Source organism: Somniosus microcephalus, chromosome 13 (genome assembly GCF_052327205.1).
Source record: "Somniosus microcephalus isolate GS21.2 chromosome 13, FLI_Smic_1.0, whole genome shotgun sequence".
NCBI lineage: Eukaryota > Metazoa > Chordata > Chondrichthyes > Squaliformes > Somniosidae > Somniosus > Somniosus microcephalus.
In genome coordinates this window covers 135,346,988-135,368,665 of record NC_140999.1, presented here as the reverse complement: position 1 = coordinate 135,368,665, position 21,678 = coordinate 135,346,988, and positions in this window count along the sequence as shown.

Sequence of the window (21,678 nt, the reverse complement as noted above, 5' to 3'; positions counted from 1 at the left end):
ATTCTCACACATACCCTTGAGAGACACAAAAATTATTTTGAAGACGTACAAGGAGCAAAAAGTCTACCCCAAAGGAAAAATAAGGGTGACCGTTATATATAACGGTAAGGAAACACCAAAACTATACCTGTATATATTGCAAGATGGAGGACCACCATTACTGGGACATGAATGGATCTGGAAAATACAGCTGGATTGGCATTCCATACAAGCACTGACTGTGGCTGCCAAAAAGGATGACGAAGTCACACCTGGGCGACTGTCAAAGATCCTAACCGACGCGCAAGAAGTGTTCCAGCAAGGACTCGGAAAACTAAAAGTCATGACAGCAACAATTAAAATTGAAGAAAGCGCAAGCCCAACATTTTTTAAGGCCAGACCGGTACCTTATGCGATCCGCCCAGCCGTCGAAGCAGAGCTGGAGAGTTTGGAACGTTCAGGAGTACTGTCCAAGGTAGACTGGAGCGAGTGGGCTACACCCATCGTCCCTGTGATGAAAAAGTCATTGAGCAGCACGCCTGGGGAACCAAGGAAGGTTCGCATCTGTGGGGACTTTAAGGTAACAGTGAACCCAGTCCTTCACACCGTGCAATATCCACTTCCGTGGATTGAAGATATTTTCGCCTCGCTACCTGGAGTGAAACGCTTCACTAAGATTGATCTGGCCCAGGCGCATCTGCAAATGGAGGTAGAAGAAGCATCAAAAAAATACCTCACAATCAACACCCATAAAGGTCTCTACCAATACAACCGGCTGGTATTCGGGGTAGCAGCAGCTCCGGCTATTTGGCAAAGGGCAATGGAACAAGTCCTGCAAGGGATCCCAGGGACCCAGTGTTATTTGGATGACATCCTGGTCACGAGCGAAAATGACAGTGATCACCTCGCCAACCTGGAGCAGGTGCTCACTAGATTGCAGGAATATGGGCTCCGAGCTAACCGCCCCAAATGCGAGTTTTTTTAAAAAACAGATCTCGTATTCTGGCCACGTTATCGATAAAGAGGGGTTACATAAGTCCCCAGAAAAGATTGAGGCAGTAGTCAAGGCTCCAGCACCGGAAAACGTGTCACAACTGAGTGATGTGCCTCAATAAATCCGAGACTCGATGTTAGCAAAACAAAACAAGGCTTTTATTGACTTAGAAGATAACACACAGAGGAGAGGTATCTTCCATCCAGAGGTCTGCCGTACTGGATGTGATGCAGGCTGGGCCAGCTTACATAGGGGCCAGGTATGGGCGGAGCCCTACACACAGTACAATACAATGGTGAGGAAATGGAACTGAGGTAAGGGAAATGAAACTGAAACCAACCACAGTCACAGGCAGAGAATACCAATGAGTGATGAATGGAATATTTCATCACACTGAGGTCGTTCCTCAGGCTGGTAAACTACTACCATAAGTTCTTGCCAAATTTGTCTACAATACTACACCCACTGAACACCCTACTGCAAACTGGAGTGCCATGGAAGTGGAGTGACGAATGTAAACGAGCTTTCCAGAAGAGCAAAACACTAATCACATCGAAAGAGGTATTGGCCCATTTCAACCCAGCACTACCAATTCGGTTGGCGTGTGATGCGTCACCCTACGGCATTGGAGCGGTGCTGTCGCACAAATTCTCGGACGGCTCAGAGAGGCCAATAGCCTTTGCGTCACGATCACTAACCTCAGCTGAGCGTAACTACGCCCAGATTGACAGGGAGGCCCTCAGCCTAGTGTGGGGAGTGAAAAATTTCAATCACTATCTGCACGGACAGAAATTCACCTTGCTGACTGACCACCAGCCTCTTGTCTCCATTTTTAATCCGAAGAAGGGTGTTCCGGTGATGACTGCACAACGACTACAAAGATGGTCACTCTTTCTAGGGGCACACCACTATGAGATTGAATATAAGGGCACGAAACAGCATGGAAATGCTGATGGGCTATCACGCCTGCCACTGCCTACTGTGGAGGAAGCACCAGCAGTGGATCCTGTCGAAATATTTCATTCGACTATCGTTGAATACCTACCGGTAACTAACGCTCGTTTAGAAAAGGAGACCCGAAATGACCTGACACTGTCTCGGGTATATGATTTGACGGTGAAGGGATGGCCAGCACTTGGCGACTCACTGTTGCCAGCATTCTCGACAAGAAGAGAACAGCTGTCAGTGTGCCGGGGGACTTTGATGTGTGGATCCCGAGTGGTAATTCCACCCAAGTTAAGGGATAGAGTGCTTAATGAGCTTCATGAGGGTCATCTGGGAGGGGTAAAAATGAAAGCCTTGCCAGGGCTTATGTGTGGTGGCCGGGAATCGATAAACAAATCGAGGACCTGACCAAGAGCTGCTCAGGATGCCAGAAATTCCAAAATGCACCACCACATGCCCCTCTACACCCATGGGAGTGGCCCTCATCTCCATGGCAATGGGTGCATATTGATTTTGCTGGTCCATTCATGGACCCAATGTTTTTAATAGCCGTGGATGCGCACTCGAAATGGCCTGAGGTCATCAAAATGTCCTCCACTACCACGGAGAAAACTATTGCAGTCCTACGGACCATTTTTGCCAGGACCGGCTTGCCAGAACAGATTTGCTCCGATAACAGACCACAGTTTGTGTCCGAAGAGTTCCGGAGGTTTATGAAGAAGAATGGGGTAAGGCATTACACATCCGCCCCGTATCATCCAGCCACAAATGGATTGGCTGAGAGGTTCGTACAAACCTTTAAGAAGGCAATAAAGGCTATGTACAATGACAACATTCCGCTGCAGCATAAAGTGGACAATTTCCTGTTCGCCTACCGGAATGCGACACATGCAGTCACCAACCAGGCCCCGGCCATGATGTTCTTTAACCGAAGGTTAAGATCTCGCCTGGATTTGCTCAGACCAAACGTACGAAGAGATGTTGAGAGTAAGCAATTCCAGCACATCCATGAGAAGCCAACAAGGAGCTTTAATGTAGGGCAACCAGTCTTGGCCCGCGACTACCGAACAGAAAAATGGCAGCCAGGAATGATATGCACACGGCAGGGCCCACTAATGTACACAGTGGACGTTGGGGAGAACATCGTGAGACGCCATGCTGACCAGATCCTAGAGCCACAGGAACAAGTCAACCCCATGCCTCGCCCATACGCACCTGGTGAGGAACCCGACGTACAGGTCGCATCTACCCCAGAAACAGTAGCAACGGAAGCTGATGACCCAACCGATGACAGGGTGCCAGAATCGCCTCTGCACCAAGAGCGAGACACTCGGGAAAGGCGCTATCCAGAAAGGATCAGGAAGCCTCCCCAAAGACTGAATATATAAATGGACTATTTTCAGCTAACGTTGTATGTTAAAAGTGTTAATTGTAATTAGTTTGATATTTAATTGTTAAATGAGTGTTATGGTTCTGTTAATCTAAAAGGGGAGGAATTGTAATGCATATACCTTTAAGGGGGGAACTACTTTTTACAGCTCATGTATACTGTAGTACCGGCAGTGACCACACCTGTATATAGCACTGAGTAGCACTCTGTACAGTTCAGTTCCAGAGTGAGCCACGTTGAGTAAACACCTGTTGTACCGTTCTCCTGCAGTCTTGTGTCTTACTACTGACGGACACAACACCTTTGACTGTTAATAAGGACTACAGAATTTAAAATAGACATCAACATTCCCTTAATAGTTATATGAGATGTCATTCCCCTCTTTTCAGAGGTGTTTGTCTACCATAATTGAAGTCCTCTAAGTGGGAGTAGATGATATAGGATGAGCTCCAATAAAAATGCATTTTTATGGCTGGTCATGGAGCTAGTTTAAACTTTTAAATTCATGACTCAGTAGGAATTGAAAAGCTTAAATAGCATTGACTAAAAATGAGTTCTATATTTCACAACAGAATACAGACACTAAGAAGTGCTGGCATTGAAGTAAATGCCGGTATTTTCAACATTTGTATTTTGCTATAAAAAGTTAAAGTCACTAAACAATAGCTGGCACCAGAACAGATACATCTTTGGCAAGAAGAAGTACACTGTCAGTTTCTGTTGTTTGCAATAACAAGTTTTACCTTCTTTTTGCTTTTTCCATTGAAATACAGCAGATTAAAGTGAACATGTTATCAAAGATACAGATTTGCTGATAAAATAAGATACAAAGGCCGCTAAATTCAGCTCCAGGTGCTACGGTGCTGTTTTGAGTCCAAAATGGTACCCGCGTCAGGCGCGCACACTTCTGGTGCGACAATTGTTAGCGTGGTGTAGGGGGTTTTGCACAGGCGCGTTCGGGTCAGTCAGCTTTGCCTCTGACTACCTTCCTTGGGTGGTTCGAATCGCTCGCCCCCTGGGTTCTAGACGCCGGACTTAGATACAGGCAGTGATACAGAGAAGACTCGAGTAGACAGGTGGTTGGATGCAAACAAAACCAAGATGTTATTGGAGAGGAAAACTTGATACTGTGGCGGAGACCACATAGGGACAATAACACAATGTATAGCCAATGCTGTTATATGTACCTAAACATAATTCACCTTGTATAGCAATGTTGTGATATGTACATGCTGGGTTGGGTTATTGGTGCAGGGTCCCTTTAAGAGCGTCGGGAATGTGATGATGTCATGACGTCGGTTGTGTGATGATGTCATAGCCCCTACACGGGGCTGAGACTTCAGACCTCATGGAGATTGATTAAAGTAAGACACGTTTTGTTTTTGCTTAAAGAAAAGTCTCAGCCTGTTGATTTCTGTCGACTCCAACATTGGTGGCCCCGACGCTCTTTTGGACGATTCCAAAGACCTCATCTGAAATGGCGGCGAACGCCGTTTCCGTTAAATTACCCGAGTTTTGGGAACAACAAGCTGCCGCTTGGTTCGCCCAGGCCGAGGCTCAATTTGCGATCTGGGACATCACCGCGGACGACACGAGGTACTACTACGTCGTCTCTGCTCTCGGCAGCTCCACCGCAGCCAGAATCATGAACCTGTTCGAAAACCCCCCGGAGCTCAACAAATACGAAACGCTCAAGGCGCACCTCTTACGAACTTTTGGACTCACCGAAGCCGAACGCGCACGTCGGCTTCTCTCTCTACCCGGGCTTGGCGACTCCAAGCCCTCGGAACTGATGGACCACATGTTGGCCCTCCTGGGCACACACACACCATGCTTACTCTTCAAGGAACTGTTCCTCCAACAGCTGCCAGGTCAGGTACGGTCGGCGTTAGCCAACTCTTCCACTACCGATTTCCGCAACCTGGCGAAGGAGGCCGACAAATTTTTCTCTGCCGGGCAACAGTACTGCACGGCCACGCAGACCCCTGCCCCCACTGATACAGCCCAACGGCGGCAACCCCCAAGCCTCTGCTTTTACCATGCGCAGTTCGGCCCCAAAGCCAGGAAGTGCTGGTCCCCGTGCAGTTTACCCGCGTCGAAGCAAACTAAAGACCACTCGTCGGCTGCTTTGGCTGTAGGCTGTTCAGGCAGTTTGTTGTTTATTACAGACACCAACTCCGCACGTCGTTTCCTTTGCGACACGGGCGCCCAGGTGAGCGTCCTGCCCGTGTCAACCATCGACATTCAAGGGGGGAACCACAGCCCCGTCCTTGAAGCTGCCAACGGCAGTTCCATCCGCACCTTCGGGAAACGGAACGTGGCGCTTTGTTTTGGCGGGCAACGGTTCACCTGGGACTTTGTCACGCAAAAGTGTCCACCCCCCCTTCTTGGCGCTGACTTCCTCTGCGCCAATGGCCTTTTGGTGGACGTCAAGAACTGATGTCTCATCACTGCGGAAACCTTCAGCTCACTCCCGTGTTCCCTCAGCGGGTCCAGCACGACACAGTTGTCCAGCGCACTCTCAGCCTCCGACGAGTTTTCCCGCCTCCTCGCCTAGTTCCCGGACCTTACGGAACCCACGTTCTCGTCCGCCGCCACTAAACATGGGGTAGAACACCACATTTCAATCACCGGCCCGCCCGTCTACACCCGCGCTCGGCGCCTCGACCCGGGGAAGCTCGCTATCGCCAAAGCCGAGTTCGACACCATGGAGCGCCTCGGCATCATCCGCCAGTCGAACAGTCCGTGAGTTTCGCCCCTCCACATTGCCCCGAAACCAGGTGGTGGGTGACACCCGTGTGGAGACTACCGGCGCCTCAACGACGCGATGACCCCCGACCGCTATCCGATTCCACACATCCAGGACTTTTCCGCTCGCCTGGCCGGGAAAGTGGTATTCTCGAAAGTGGACCTCGTCCAGGGTTATCACCAGGTCCCCGTCCGGCCGCAGGATGTCCCGAAAACCGCGGTGATCACCCCATTCGGGCTATTCGAATTTCTCCGCATGCCATTCGGCCTCAAAAACGCCGCACAGGCTTTTCAACGCCTAATGGACACCGTGTTTCGGGACCTGCTGTTCCTGTTTTTATACCTGGATGACATTCTCATCGCCAGCGCCTCCAGGATGGAACATGTGTCCCACCTCCGGCCTCTTTTCGAACGACTCAGCCAACACGGCCTAATCGTTAACCCGACCAAGTGTCAGTTCGGGCTGTTCTCAATCGACTTTCTCGGGCACCACATCACAAAGGACGGGGCGATGCTACTTCCATCGAAAGTGATGGACTTCCTGTGACCCCTCACCGTGAAGGCCCGGCAGGAGTTTTTGGGCATGGTGAACTTTTACCATCATTTCGTCCCCCGAGCAGCCCAGCTTATGCAGCCCCTTTACGAGGCCCTCAAAGGCAAGCCCGACAAACTCGCCGTCAACTGGTCTGATGAGATGGCCAATTCTTTCACAGACACGAAAACGGTCCTGGCTAACACAACCATGCTGGCGCATACGTTGCCCGATGCGCCGATCGCTCTCACCACCGACGCCTCGGAATATGCGGTCGGCGCCGTCCATGAACAGTGGGTCAACGGCGCCTGGCAGCCGCTCGCACTCTTCAGCCAGCAGCTCCGCCCCAACGAGCAGAAGTACAGCACCTTTGATCGCGAGCTTCTCGGCCTCTACCTCGCCGCCTGACACTTCCGTTTCCTGCTGGAGGCCCGCCCGTTCACGGCGTTCGTGGACCACAAGCCGTTGACCTTCGCCATGGCCAAGGCCTCCGAGCCGTGGTCGGCCCATCAGCAACTCCAGTTGGCCTTCATTTCGGAGTTTACAACGGACATCCAGCATGTGGCTGGGAACGACAGCCCCGTCGCCGACTGTCTCTCCCGAGCCGTCGCCAGCGCCGTGCACCTCGGCATCGACTACCCCCGCATGGCGGCCGACCAGGCCTCCGACCCGGAAGTCCAGGCCTACAGGACGGCGGTCACGGGCCTTCAACTAGCAGACGTCGCGTTCGACGCTGCCAGCACCACACTCCTGTGTGACGTCTCCGTTGGGCAGCCACGTCCCGTCGTGCCCGAAGGGTGGAGACGGCAAGCATTCGACGCCATCCATAATCTTTCCCACCCGGGCAGGAAGCCATCACAGAAGCTTGTGGCGGCCAAGTTCGTCTGGCACGGGCTCAGGAAAGACGTTCGCGACTGGGCCAGCACCTGCGTGGTATGCCAACGCTCGAAAGTACATCGCCATACTAAGGCCCTGTTGACGCCTTTCGCGGTGCCCGAGAGGCAGTTCGACCACGTTAATGAGGACCTGGTGGGGCCCCTGCCGCCCTCCTGCGGGTTCACCCACCTCCTCACAATGGTCGACAGAACCACCTGAAGGCCAGAAGCCGTCCCGCTGTCTTCAACGACGGCTGCCGATGTGGCTCGGGCATTCATCAGCACTTGGGTCGCCCGGTTCGGCGCCCCATCTGACATTTCCTCCAACCGGGGGCCCCAGTTCACGTCAGAGCTCTGGAACGCTGTCACCCGAGGCCTCGGGTTGAAACTCCACCGCACCACAGCTTACCACCCTCAGGCTAACGGGCTGTGCGAACGGTTTCATCGCTCCATGATGGCCGCACTCCGAGCCAGCCTCCGGGACGACAGCTGGGTCGACAGAATCCCGTGGGTCATGCTGGGACTCAGGACCACTCACAAGGAGGACCTCCAATCCTCGTCCGCCAAGCTCGTCTACGGACAGCCACTGCGGGTTCCCGGGGATTTCGTCCCCAACGCAACGGATCCTTGGTCCGCAGCCTGTCAGCGGTCCGACCTTCTGGACAACGCCAAGGTTTTCGCTCCAGTGCCCACGTCGCAGCACGGCCTCCCGCAGTCCCACGTTCCATTCAACCTTCGTGCGGCGGAGTACGTTTTTGTCCGCCACGACGCCCACCGGGGACCTCTTCAGCCATCCTACGATGGACCATCCCGTGTCCTGGAAACCGGGGACAAGACCTTCATCGTGGATGTCGGCTGTAAGCCGGACTGCATTTCTGTGGACCGTCTTAAGCCGGCCCACCTGGATCTGGACCGACACGTTGAGTTGGCACAGTCCCTGAGACGGGGCCAACCTCTGGTTTCCACACCCTCACTCCACCACCGAGCGCCCGACGTCCCTCCGACGAACCCCCAGGTCCCCACCCCGGAATTGAGGAGCCATTCCAACCGTATGATCCGGCCCCCCCCAACGACTGACATTGCCAGTACTAGTGAATTTTGGGGGGACGTATGTGGCGGAGACCACATAGGGACAATAACACAATGTATAGCCAATGCTGTTATATGTACCTAAACATAATTCACCTTGTATAGCAATGTTGTGATATGTACATGCTGGGTTGGGTTATTGGTGCAGGGTCCCTTTAAAAGCATCGGGAACGTGATGATGTCATGACGTCGGTTGTGTGATGATGTCATAGCCCCTGCACGGGGCTGAGCCTTCAGGCCTCGTGGAGATTGATTAAAATAAGACATGTTTTGTTTTTGCTTGAAGAAAAGTCTCAGCCTGTTGATTTCTGTCGACTCCAACAATACAATCTTATGGAAAATCATTGATGTACACTTCTACAGGCAAAAATTACAAGAGAGTCATAATAATATACTTATACAGGGAATGGGGAACACACGGCTCATCGAGCGAAAACAACTATCTTAACAATCCCCTTATCCTTATCCCACCCCCTATACCTAACTAGGTTAATCTATGAGGGGTCAGAATTCATGCTCACCAATAAAAAGGGTTTGCTAGACTCAAAATAGCGGTTGGGTTCGGGGTTCGCTCTTGGTGCTCTCTGGAGCCTGCCGTCATCACGTGGGCTCCGAGTGCTGCAAGGGCGTTGTCCAGGTTCGAGTACCCCAAAGTTACAGCCTCTGCTTGGGTACTTTACTTTGCAGGGGTGATTCTTCGCCGACAGCTTGAGTTTGCATGAAGATACTTGCAGGTCGGCTGAGGCTGAAGGCCCAATAATTCGAAGCCTACCTTCAGTTGGCCTTCCCCATGTGGCCTTCCTCCTCCTCCCCTCGTCGCGTCCTGCTTCGCCTGGCCTGAATTGCCTGTGTTCGCCCGACCCGGTGTCAGGGCGAGTCTAGATGGAGTTGGAGAGGGCACGGGCAAAGGCCAGAGGGTAAGCGCGGGACGGGGGAAAGGGCGGCAGCCACGAGGGCGAGGGGCCGAAGGACCGGGGAGCGGTGATACCGACAGCAGTCGAGCAACAGTCTTCTTCTTCTTCGTCCAATGACTACGACTACTCCTTGCTACCTGGGGGCCTTCAATTATACCTTCATCGAAAAACCTTATCTGCCCGCCAAATCAGGTTAGTTCTTTGTTTTACTTTTGGCGGGCTAGTTAAAATAATGGTAGCAATCTATACTGACAGGTTTTTAGATGGCTGGTAATTGCTTCTACCGGCCCGATAATGGACTCGTAGGCCTAGAAATTGGGTTTTGGCTTAGCCAGGGCTTTAGCGCCGGAAGTTAGTGCCGGCGCTAAGCCCCCTGCGCGCGCCAAAAATTCAGTAGCGCCGCGCCCAAACGACTGCCGGCGCTACTGAAGGGTCTTAGCGCCTGAAAAAGGGCGCTAACTGCCGTTTAGCGCCGCAATTCCGGCGCTGCGGCACCCGATGCGGTGCGGCAGGCTGGGGAAGTGCAGGTCTCCTCCTTCCGTTAAGGAGGAGCTGCCTGCACCCGGCCGCGGCCCGCGCAAATCTGTTTAAAAATGAGCCCGGCACCTCGGACAAGTGCCGGGCTTGCATCTGTTCCGGGGGGGGGGGGAGAAGTCCGGGGAGGGAGCTGCGGGCAGGCAGCCGGCGGGAAAGCGGCCGGCCGCCGCGGGGCCTTTAATGCGCCGGCGCAAACACATGTTGGACTCTGTTGCCAGAGTCTTAGTTGCGGCTGCCACGGGCGAGGCGGCTGCAACTGAATTTCGGCGCTGGGGCCCGTCGGCATGGCAACCGGGACGCTGCGCACACCGATGACGTCATCGGTGCCGGCGCAGCGCTACCGGTGCAACGCCGCTTTAGGGCCCCAGGGAATTTTTCAACTGGCCATAACTCTGGCGCTAGTCCCTCTAGCGCCTCAAAAGCGGCGCTAAGGCTAGTGAATTTCTAGGCCGTATTGTCCTGAAAGTCCTAGATGGGCTTGGCCAGCCTCGATGGATGTGTTTAATCTGTTTCCGATTATGTATGCAGACTGTTGATGGCTTTAACTGTAGGCCTCATTGAATTCAGATCTGCCTCTGATTCGGCCTAATACATAATTCACAGTTTGTCTGGGTCCCAAATCACAAAATGCTGTTCACAGGAAACCTGCAGCCTTGGTTTCGATTTACCTCAAACAGCCTGGGTTGCAGAATCCATTTTGGAGACCCGCAGGCTTTCTGCCACGAGGCACGGACGCCATTTTGGGTACCCTTTTTAATTTCAAAGAAATGTCCACACAGGGTCCCTTTTATCGATAATAACCTTCGGGGAAATGCACAAATTTTGCGAATCTTACAGTGGGCACTGGGAGCGTGCGCCGGAAGTATGCAGAGTACGCAGATCATGACATCAATCAGCGTGCAATGCTGATTTGATGCAAGCCCTGCCATTTTCGACATCAATGCTCCAGCTAACGCCCTCTCTTAAAGACGCACAGCTGAACAAGTGTTCAGCAGCAGGAAGGACCTCCCACCAGTGCTATTTAAAGTGATCATCAACTGCTTTCAGGTTAGTTGCTGGTTGATTTCTATTGGCTCTTGCTGAGTTTGTGCAAGTGTTTGGTGGTTTCTTATCTTATTTGAAGTTGCTGAAGTCTCCAGGGAGTGGTCTGGCAGGTTACTTTAAGGCTTCTGTTCAAACCAGTTTCTCCCAGACATGGGTGCAGTAGTTTGTATCCACCTTGTCCTGCAAGAGAGAGGGAAGTTTGTCAGTGAGTGTGGTGCAATGTGCTTGGGTGATGCACCTGTCGTGATTGAATAGCTGGCAGTGTGTGCAAGCTGTGAGATGTGAGTGTGAGGCTTGCAGCAGTGCTAAGTGTGTGAGGGTGAGCTGAAGCTATGAATGTGAGGTATGAGTCGTGATTGATCAAGATTGTCAGCCGTTTCTCAGTGGGTAGCACTCTCGCCTCTGAGTCAGAAGGTTGTGGGTTCAAGTGCCACTCCAGAGACTTGAGCATCAAAATCTAGGCTGACTCACAGTGCTGCACTGTCAGATGTGCCATCTTTTGGATGAGACATTAAACCAAGGCCCCATCTGCCCTTTCAGGTGGATGTAAAAGATCCCATGGCACGATTTTGAAGAAGAGCAGGTGAGTTATCCCCGGTGTCCTAGGCAATATTTATCCCTCAATCAACATAACAAAAACATCACCCAGTTATTATCACATTGCTGTTTGTTGGAGCTTGCTGTGCGCAAATTGGCTGCTGCATTTCCTACATTACAACAGTGATAACACTTCAAAAGTACTTAATTGGCTGTAAAGCACTTTGGAATGTCCGGAGGTTGTGAATGGCGCTATAGAAATGCAATTCTTTTATTTTGTTGTTGCTACGTGTGAAGGGGGGGTGGTGAATTGATCATTGTCTGAGCCTCATGGTTCAGTTGTAAGGATGAGGCATTTGAAGATGAATTCACTGACCATGACCACTTGTGTGAGGTCATTAAACTTCTTGTGGCATTACATCCAGGTCCTCGGGGCTACACTGCTGGCATTGACAGTGATGACCATCTGTCCCATTGCCTTCTTACAGTTTTTCTGGAGGGACTCCTGCCCCCCTGTGGATACAGGACATCTCTCCTCCTGTCCATCTCCTGCACCAGGCCCTTGAGTGCTGCATCAGAAATTCTGGGAGCCGTCTCTCTGCCATGTTGCGCCATCTTCACTCTTCCTCTAGGTCACACGCTCCTCAACAACAACTTCCAGTACCTGCTACAGCCAGGATGCACCTCCTCTTTCAGAGGTGCAGGCTGGCTTTAAGAAGTGCAGGCTAGCTTTAATTGGTACGAGCCTTGCACGAACTATGGCCCCCTGCTGAGGCATGCAGCCACTCAGCAGTGCGTTCAGTGCTGTGCTGCACACCACAATCATTATAATTAGCAGGCAGCACAAAGTTTGTGTGTATCGCGATCCCCGTGACCGTTTTTGGAGCAATTGAATTTTTAGCCCCAAAATTTTGAAAATTCGAAGAAGCAAAATAGATCACAGGTTACAAGAATGAACAATCTGAATTTTGACAATGCAACAAATGTCAGTGCAAATAATATGAAAAATAGTTTTCTGCATGTTCTATTTGAAAGAAATTCTTCTAAATGTCTGATTAGAGCTGACTGCTGGCAAACCGTTACCAATACAAATCACTTATTAGTTGCAACAACTTTGCTTTTACATGCACCCTCTGTCAGTTGACAGCTTGACAGAAACAATTGACATTTTGCAGATAAGGGCTGTTGGGCAAAACTTCGATCTGTATTTTCCACAGTGTGCTCTCTTCCTGATTGTTTCTGTTTGGTAAATTTTTCCATTCATTAGGCAATGTTAACTTTAAGTAATTTTTTCCTCACTCAGCTTGCGTCTAACCTCGAAAACAATGTGCATTAAAAATGATTGGCTTTCAGCAATGACTTGGCAACTTTTCGGAACCAGGTGCCACCAAACGATTCTGATAGCTTTGAATGTTGGTACCACTAAATCAGCAAAAAATAAATGCTTGCAAATCTTACATTCTCGCTCTCCTCTTTCTATCTATCTGTTTTCCCATCTTTTCTCTCTCAATCTGTATAAGTCTTTCTCTTGGTATTTATCTCGCCCTCCTTTCATAATACCTAATTCACTCTTTCTCAATATATTTCTCTTAGTCAAGGTATATCTCTTTGCTTTGCTACAGTTTATTCACACTGAGGAAATGGTGCTGAGGGCCAGTTCCTGCTCCTCTTGAAGTTGCTCGCTTTTGCTGTTGGTAATGCTTCTGACATACCGACTGAGAATGGTGGAAGTACTATTTTAGAAGAGTTATAAATTCATTTTGGGGTGTTGCTTAAAATGGGCGATAGAAAATTGGCCCATTTTGCACTCTGTCCAATTTTCTTTTCCATTGACTTCATTGACGCCTAAGAGTAATGTATAATAATGTGAAACTAGTCTAAACCTGGAGTGTTGAAATTCTGTTGATAAAATTAGCTGAAAATGAAGACGCTGAGGTGAGTGAACTGCCTACTTCTTCAGATTTCTCCTTTCTTCCTCCCTGCTGTTTTTTTCCCAAACCTGCAGATCCTCCACTGATTGGCATGCGTCTAATTCATCATTTACATTGTACAGTCATGTACAGCCTTAACCTGCTGCAGTGCACATATTCATATTAGGCGGGTCCATGTTTGCACCACACAGCCTACCTCAACCTATACCTGATAGGATGACTTATGCTGGATGTTAACCTGTCTTTTCACCTGTTACGATAAATATTGAGATGCTTATTCATATACAACTAATGTGAGCATAGATACTTGACTTTAACCGATACAAACTATCATTGATCTGAAATGTTAACTCTGTTTCTCTCTCCACAGATGCTGACTGACCTGCTGTATTTCCAGCATTTTCAGTTTCTATTACAAACTATTGGTACTGCATTGGTTTGAGTACATCGGGAATTACATAGGATTACATAGGATATACAGTACAGAAACAGGCCATTTGGCCCAACCAGTCTATTCCGGTGTTCATGCTCCACTCGAGCCTTTGTAAGGTTTCGCAAAAATTTCAGAAAATTTCTACAGCCCCGAAGATTATTTTTGATTAAAGAAAACCTGGGTGGAATATGCCTTAATAACCCAGGGTATCAAAATGGTTGTCAGGCCTCGTGGCAGAAGACAACAACAGCCTCTCCCATCGCTGGCTGACAAAGGATTTGAAAAAATACCAGCCTGTGTGAATTTGTTGAAGTACTTGAAACTGTCAATCAACTGCAGTTTAGGAAGTTTCACTCACAGGACAAAGGGTTGTTTGTTTAGATGCCCTCTACAATGTTGACTCAAGTGCTTAAGTACTTAAAGCTGTCAATCAGTTGCGGTTGGGCGGTGACCGCAGGAAAATGGATTGTTTACAAACCACTTGAGTGCTGTTGACTGAACACTTAAGGATTCAGTGAGACATTTCAAACTGGTCGCAAACCAGTTAAAATGAATGGGTAACACATTCAAACCCATTACAGTCAATGGGGACAGTTCGGTCCCTTTTGTATAGCCCAGATACATCCAGATTTGGGCACGAAGACAACGGCTCCCAATGAGGTATAAAGATAGCCCCTCAGGAAGCCATTCTCTCTCTCTGCCGCCTCACCTCCGTGCCCTGCCTACAAGGGGAACAGCTCAACAGCCCTCCCAAAGAAGTGGAATACCAGCAGTTACTTTTGAATTACTGGGGTATCTCTACTTCGGGGTGGTGAAGAATCCAAGACAGACCGCAGCGGCATGGAGCAGGTGTTTACTGGTGAGCATAAAACTTTCTGTCCCTTTACAAGGCAACCTAGATAGGTATTAGGGGTGGGAACTAAAGGGGGATTTTGTTAAATTGTAATTTTAGTCAATTTTCCCTTGATGTGTCCGTTTCTCCTCCCCTATTAAGTAAAAGTGTGCTGTATTAAGCAAAGGTGTGCTGTATTAAGCAAAGGTGTGCTGTATTAAGCAAAGTGTGCTGCATTAAGCAAAGGTGTGCTGTATTAAGCAAAGGTGTGCTGTATTAAGCAAAGGTGTGCTGTATCAAGCAAAGGTGTGCTGTATTAAGTAAAAGAGTGCTGTATTCATCATTATTTTCAATTTATTCTTATTCTCAATAAATACTGGTCTTCTTTACACCCAACCGTGAGTCTCATTTTGTCTACATCGCTACTGAAATAAGTCCGGCGGTCAGAACCAGAAAAGGGGAGCGATTCGAAACCGCACGGGGCTCTGGAGCAGCTCACATACTTCTGACTGGCCAGAGACAATAACCCCAGTACTACCCCCCTGTTTCTACGAAATGGCGACCGCTGCAGGACCATCGGCAACAGTATGCGATGTAGCAGACGGTGGTCTGGGTCTGGAGAGAGCAGCAGTTATTGGTTTTCTTTTTATCCCACTGATCTGTTTGTGGTTAGGTTCCCACAAGCTTAGGGAAGTTAGAGCAGAGAGTTGGGACAGGGAAATGGAGATTGAAGAATACCAGGCCAAGATAGAGCGCCTGGTGGACCAGCTTGATGAGGGCAAAAGCCACACGAGGTACGAATTAGAGTACCTGAAGTGCCTAGTTGCAGAGGCCAAGAGCAATGAGATGAGGGTGCGGGAGGAAAACGCCCGCCTCATACAAGAAGTAAAAGAGCTGGAGGAAAAGGTTAGGGAGGTAAAGGCAGCGTATAAGCTGGCCTGCGACCAATGGTTTGAGGAAGCAGATCATGGCCCCTGTAGGGAAGAGATAGAAAGCTTGAAGATGGCTTTAAAGAGGGCAAAGGGGATGATATGCCTTATCAGCCCGAAGATAGGCCAGTCAGACTTTACCGGAAACCCAAATAGAACCGTCCCACAGGCAACACCCAGAACAAAGTTGGTCAGGGAATCAGATGTCCCACGACTGCCACCCACAGCTCTGAGCTTTCAGGAGCTCTGGCAGCAAAGGGGGGTGGAGGATGAGGTGGTAGAGGAAGCACAGCAGGCCCCACTAGATAGGCCAGGACCAGGACCAGTGTACCCCCTCCGACAACGGAGGTACGGTCTGCCCGTTGATGAAGATGACCCAGGGGCCATCCAGAATCAGTTTGTGGTGCCGTATGGCACCCACCAGCTCAGGGACATGGTTAGCCACATCCCCAAGCTTGCTAAAAAGGGAGACCCCTCACTGCACTTCAGGGAGATAGAACAGGCAGCTTGTGTTAATGGCTAGATGTTTTTGTTTCTTTTTAAGTCTTTTTCAGAGTTTTGGAAGGTGCAGAGGACCATCGTGTCTTTGGATGCTAGGGAAAGGAGCACCCCTAGCCCACGAAGGGAGGGGTCTGCAGGAGGCAGATGCCCACAGCAATGAACTGTTATTGGAAATCCAGATTAAGATTTAGAGTTTACCAAAAGCTTGTTAATCATTTTATATTTTGTATTATGTACTGGTCCCAACTCCAAAGGAAATAATGTGTGAATTTAGTTCCTAACTGTGAGATTTTACTACTTGTTTACAGTCAGTTGAACAAATTGCATATGCCTATGAATTGTTGTGTTTGCAGATTGTGGAAGTTTGAAATACATTTATGGCTGAAGAATGGTGCCATTTATTAAGGTGTCAGGCAATTGCATTATAAAAAAAAAGGAGGAAGCTCGTTTTATTCCGTTTGTATTTTTAACAGGTATGTTTTGGCTTGGCTCTTTTAAAAGAAAAGAGAAAAGGAGGAAGCTCATTTTCTTCCATTTGTATTTTTAACATATGTTTTGGCTTGGTGGTAATCCCATTAAATATGTTGTATCGTGTTAAAATTATGTCACAAGTGGTGCAGGGGCATTGGCCCCTCCATGCTTGAATTATTGTAAATACTCAGTGGTGCAGGGGCATTGGACCCCCTCCATGTTTGAATTATTGTAACTAATCATGTCTTTCTGTCAATAGATGCCTACCGTGTACTGCAATTCTCTCTGGGTAAGGGGGATGGAGGTGTCGTGGGATCAGAGATAGATATAGATAAGTATGAGGGAAGGTTGTTTGTGGGGGGTCAGAAATTATTGCTCACCTTTGAACAGGATACTACAAGCAAGTTTTAGTATCCAATGGGGGACTGTAAGATTTTGCAAAAATTTTGGAAAATTTCCACAGCCCCCGAAGATTATTTTTGATTAAAGAAAACCTGGGTGGAATATGCCTTAATAACCCAGGGTATCAAAATGGCTGTCAGGCCTCGTGGCAGAAGACAACAACAGCCTCTCCCATCGCTGGCTGACAAAGGATTTGAAAAAATACCAGCCTGTGTGAATTTGTTGAAGTACTTGAAACTGTCAATCAACTGCAGTTTAGGAAGTTTCACTCACAGGACAAAGGGTTATTTGTTTACATGCCCTCTACCATGTTGACTCATGGGCTTAAGTACTTAAAGCTGTCAATCAGTTGCGATTGGGCGGTGACCGCAGGAAAATGGATTGTTTACAAATCACTTGAGTGCTGTTGACTGAACACTTAAGGATTCAGTGAGACATTTCAAACTGGTCGCAAACCAGTTAAAATGAATGGGTAACACATTCAAACCCATTACAGTCAATGGGGACAGTTCGGTCCCTTTTGTATAGCCCAGATACATCCAGATTTGGGCGCGAAGACAATGGCTCCCAATGCGGTATAAAGATAGCCCTTCAGGAAGCAATTCTCTCTCTCTGCCGCCTCGCCTCCGTGCCCTGCCTACAAGGGGAACAGCTCAACAGCCCGCCCAAAGAAGTGGAATACCAGCAGTTACTTTTGAATTACTGGGGTATCTCTACTTTGGGGTGGTGAAGAATCCAAGACAGACCGCAGGGGCACGGAGCAGCCATTTACTGGTGAGCATAAAACTTTCTGTCCCTTTACAAGGCAACCTAGATAGGTATTAGGGGTGGGAATTAAAGGGAGATTTTGTTAAATTGTAATTTTAGTCAATTTTCCCTTGATGTATCTGTTTCTCCACCCCTATTAAGTAAAAGTGTGCTGTATTAAGCAAAGGTGAGCTGTATTAAGCAAAGTGCGCTGTATTAAGCAAAGGTGTGTTGCATTAAGCAAAGGTGTGCTGTATTAAGCAAAGGTGTGCTGTATCAAGCAAAGGTGTGCTGTATTAAGTAAAAGAGTGCTGTATTCATCATTATTTTCAATTTATTCTTATTCTCAATAAATACTGGTCTTCTTTGCACCCAACCACGAGTCTCATTTTGTCTACATTGCTAGTGAAATAAGTCCGGTGGTCAGAACCAGAAAAGGGGAGCGATTCAAAACCGCATGGGGCTCTGGAGCAGCTCAGGTACTTCTGACTGGCCAGAGACAATAACCCCATTACTACCCCCCCTGTTTCTACACCTTCTCCCTTCTTTCCTCATCTATCTCTATCTGAATAACCCTCTATTCCCTTCTCCCTCATATACTTCTCTAGCCTCCCCTTAAAGGCGGCTATATTATTCGCTTCAACCACTCCCTGTGGTAGTGAGTTCCACATTCTCACCACTCCCTGGGTAAAGAAGTTTCTTCAGAATTCCCTACTCTATAAAAACCTTTCATGATTTTAAAGACCTGTGTTAGGTCACAACTCATCCTTCTCTTTTTAAGAGAAAAGAGACCCAGCCTGTTCATCCTTTCCTGAGAGGTATACCCTCGCATTTCTGGTATCATCCTTGTAAATTTTTGTTGCACCCTCGCTACTGCCTCTTTATCCTTTTTAGAATATGACGGCCAGAATTGTATGCAGTACTCCAAGTGTGGTCTAACCAAGGGTTCGATACAAGTTTAGCATAACTTCACTACTTTTCAATTCTATCATAGAGTCATAGAGTCATAGAGTTTTACAGCACAGAAAGAGGCCCTTCGGCCCATCGTGTCTGCGCCGCCCATCCATCCCTGTCCAGTCTAATCCCATTTTCCAGCATTTGGTCCATAGCCTTGTATGCAATGGCATTTCAAGTGCTCATCCAAATGCTTCTTGAATGTTGTGAGGGTTCCTGCCTCCACCACCCTTTCAGGCATTGAGTTCCACATTCCAACCACCCTCTGGGTGAAAAAGTTCCTCCTCAAATCCCCTCTAAATCTCCTGCCCCTTACCCTGAATCTATGCCCCCTTGTTATTGACCCCCCCACTAAGGGGAAAAGTTCCTCTTTATCTACCCTATCTATGCCCCTCATCATTTTGTACACCTCAATCAGGTCCCCCCTCAGCCTTCTCTGCTCCAAGGAAAACAACTCCAGCCTGTCCAGCCTCTCTTCATAGCTGAGGCGCTCCATCCCAGGTAACATCCTGGTGAATCTTCTCTGCACCCTCTCCAAAGCAATCACATCCTTCCTATAGTGAGGCGACCAGAACTGCACACAGTACTCCAGCTGTGGCCTCACCAGCGTTTTGTACAGCTCCATCATAACCTCCCTGCTCTTATATTCTATGCCTCGGTTAATGAAGGCAAGTATCCCATATGCCTTTTTAACCACCTTATCTACCTGCTCCGCTGCCTTCAGGGATCTATGTACATGTACACCAAGGTCCCTCTGACCCTCTGTACTTCCTAGGGTCCTACCACTCATTGTGTATTCCCTTGCCTTATTTGTCCGTCCAAAATGCATCACCTCGCACTTTTCAGGGTTAAATTCCATTTGCCACTTTTCCGCCCATCTGACCAACCCGTTTATATCGTCCTGTAGCCGGAGGCTTTCCTCCTCGCAATTTACCACCCCACCAATTTTCGTGTCATCTGCGAACTTACTGATCATACCTTTTACATTCTCATCCAAATCATTTATGTAGATCACAAACAATAAGGGACCCAGCACCGATCCCTGAGGTAACCCACTGGACACAGGCTTCCAGTCACAAAAGCAACCTTCGACCATCACCCTCTGCCTCCTGCCACTCAGCCAGTTTAGGATCCAACGCGCCAAGGCACCCTGGATCCCATGGGCTCTTACCTTCTTGACCAGTCTCCTATGCGGGACTTTGTCAAAAGCTTTACTGAAGTCCATGTAAACCACATCCGCAGCATTTCCCTCATCCACCCCACTAGTCACCCCCTCGAAAAATTCGATCAGATTTGTTAGACATGATTTACCCTTGACAAAGCCATGCTGACTATCCCCGATTAATCCTTGCCTCTCCAAGTGGAGATTAATTTTGTCCCTCAGAATTTTTTCCAATAATTTCCCCACCACAGATGTTAGACTCACTGGCCTGTAATTCCCTGGTTTATCCCTGCTACCCTTCTTGAATAATGGTACTACGTTAGCTGTTCTCCAGTCCTCTGGTACATCCCCTGTGGCCAGAGAGGTTCTGAAAATTAGTGTCAGAGCCCCTGCAATCTCCTCCTTCAAGAATAAATCCTAGTGCTTGGTTTGCTTTTTGTATGGCCTTGTTAACCTGCATCGCTACGTTTAGTGATTTGTGTATTTGTACTCCCAGATCCATTTGCTGTCCTACCCCATTTAGATTCTTATTTTCCAAGTAACATGTGAGCTCCCTATTTTCTTATCAAAATGTAGAGCAATAATAGACTGGGTGAATGGCTGATATTTTCTATCAGAGATGGAAGTTTACATTTGGCATGTGTGCATGTAATAACTGGAAACTGATTGCACTCGTTTCATTATTTTATATTAATTGGTTCACCACATTTCTGGGACTGAATATTTATAATTAGAACTTCTGCCACAGTTGAAGTGCATACACATGAGTACAGTAGAAACATTCAATATTAGAAATGCAAATTTTATGCGGATGAGGGGTAAACAAAGAAGTCTTGGACTGGACAACACTGATAGAATGAGAAAGCATGGAAGGAAAGTGGTTTATGTTTCAAAATACCAGACACAGAACAGATATAAATGGCTAAAGATGAAGGATACCACAGAAAAGACCCATGTTGGCAACAGTGAAATAATTTGAGGGATCTAGGCAAAAAACTATTGTTCCTAAAGTATAAAGCTACAGGTAGCATTCTGGAAATATAAAAACAAGGTAAAGGAGATTAAGGAAGAGTTCAGGGGAGTTGAAAGAGAAAGTAAGTTTAGGACAGCAAAGGATGTTAAAGAAATATCTAGTATTTCTATAAATATATTTGCAGTGTACAGGTAATACGTAACTAAGAGACAGAAAATATGTCAAATGTATTCTTTTTTCCCATGGAATAAGTGATTGTGGGGTATCTGATATTATAACCGGCCTGCTGGATGGAAGTCTTTTCTAGTTCTGTACTTCCCTAAGTAATCGATCAATTATTGTTAGTAAAGGGGACAAAAATTAACCTGGGTTTCCACTCCTGAACTGTCCAGTAACCCCTGATGAACATGGACATGTGCAAATGTTGGGCAAAGCTTGGTTGTTTTGAATGCGACAGTCCCTATGCTTGAACAAGCTACTGTCACTAAGGCCCAGAAATTTGGATGTGCCAATTTTTAGGTGTGCGGGGGCAGAGGGTGCTTTCCCTGTGGCTGAATTGTGAGGCCCCCGCAGATGTTGGACCTCATTATAATGGTGCCACTGAGGGGCAAGAGCCAGTCAGTGAAGAGTAGTGAAAAATCGGGACCATGCTGGCGCCCTCCAGTAAGTGGGTCCGGGGGTCGTGTCAAGGCTGGGGATTGTGAGTTCAAGAATCGAAACGCTGTAAGATTCGCAAAATTTCTACATTTCCCCAAAGGT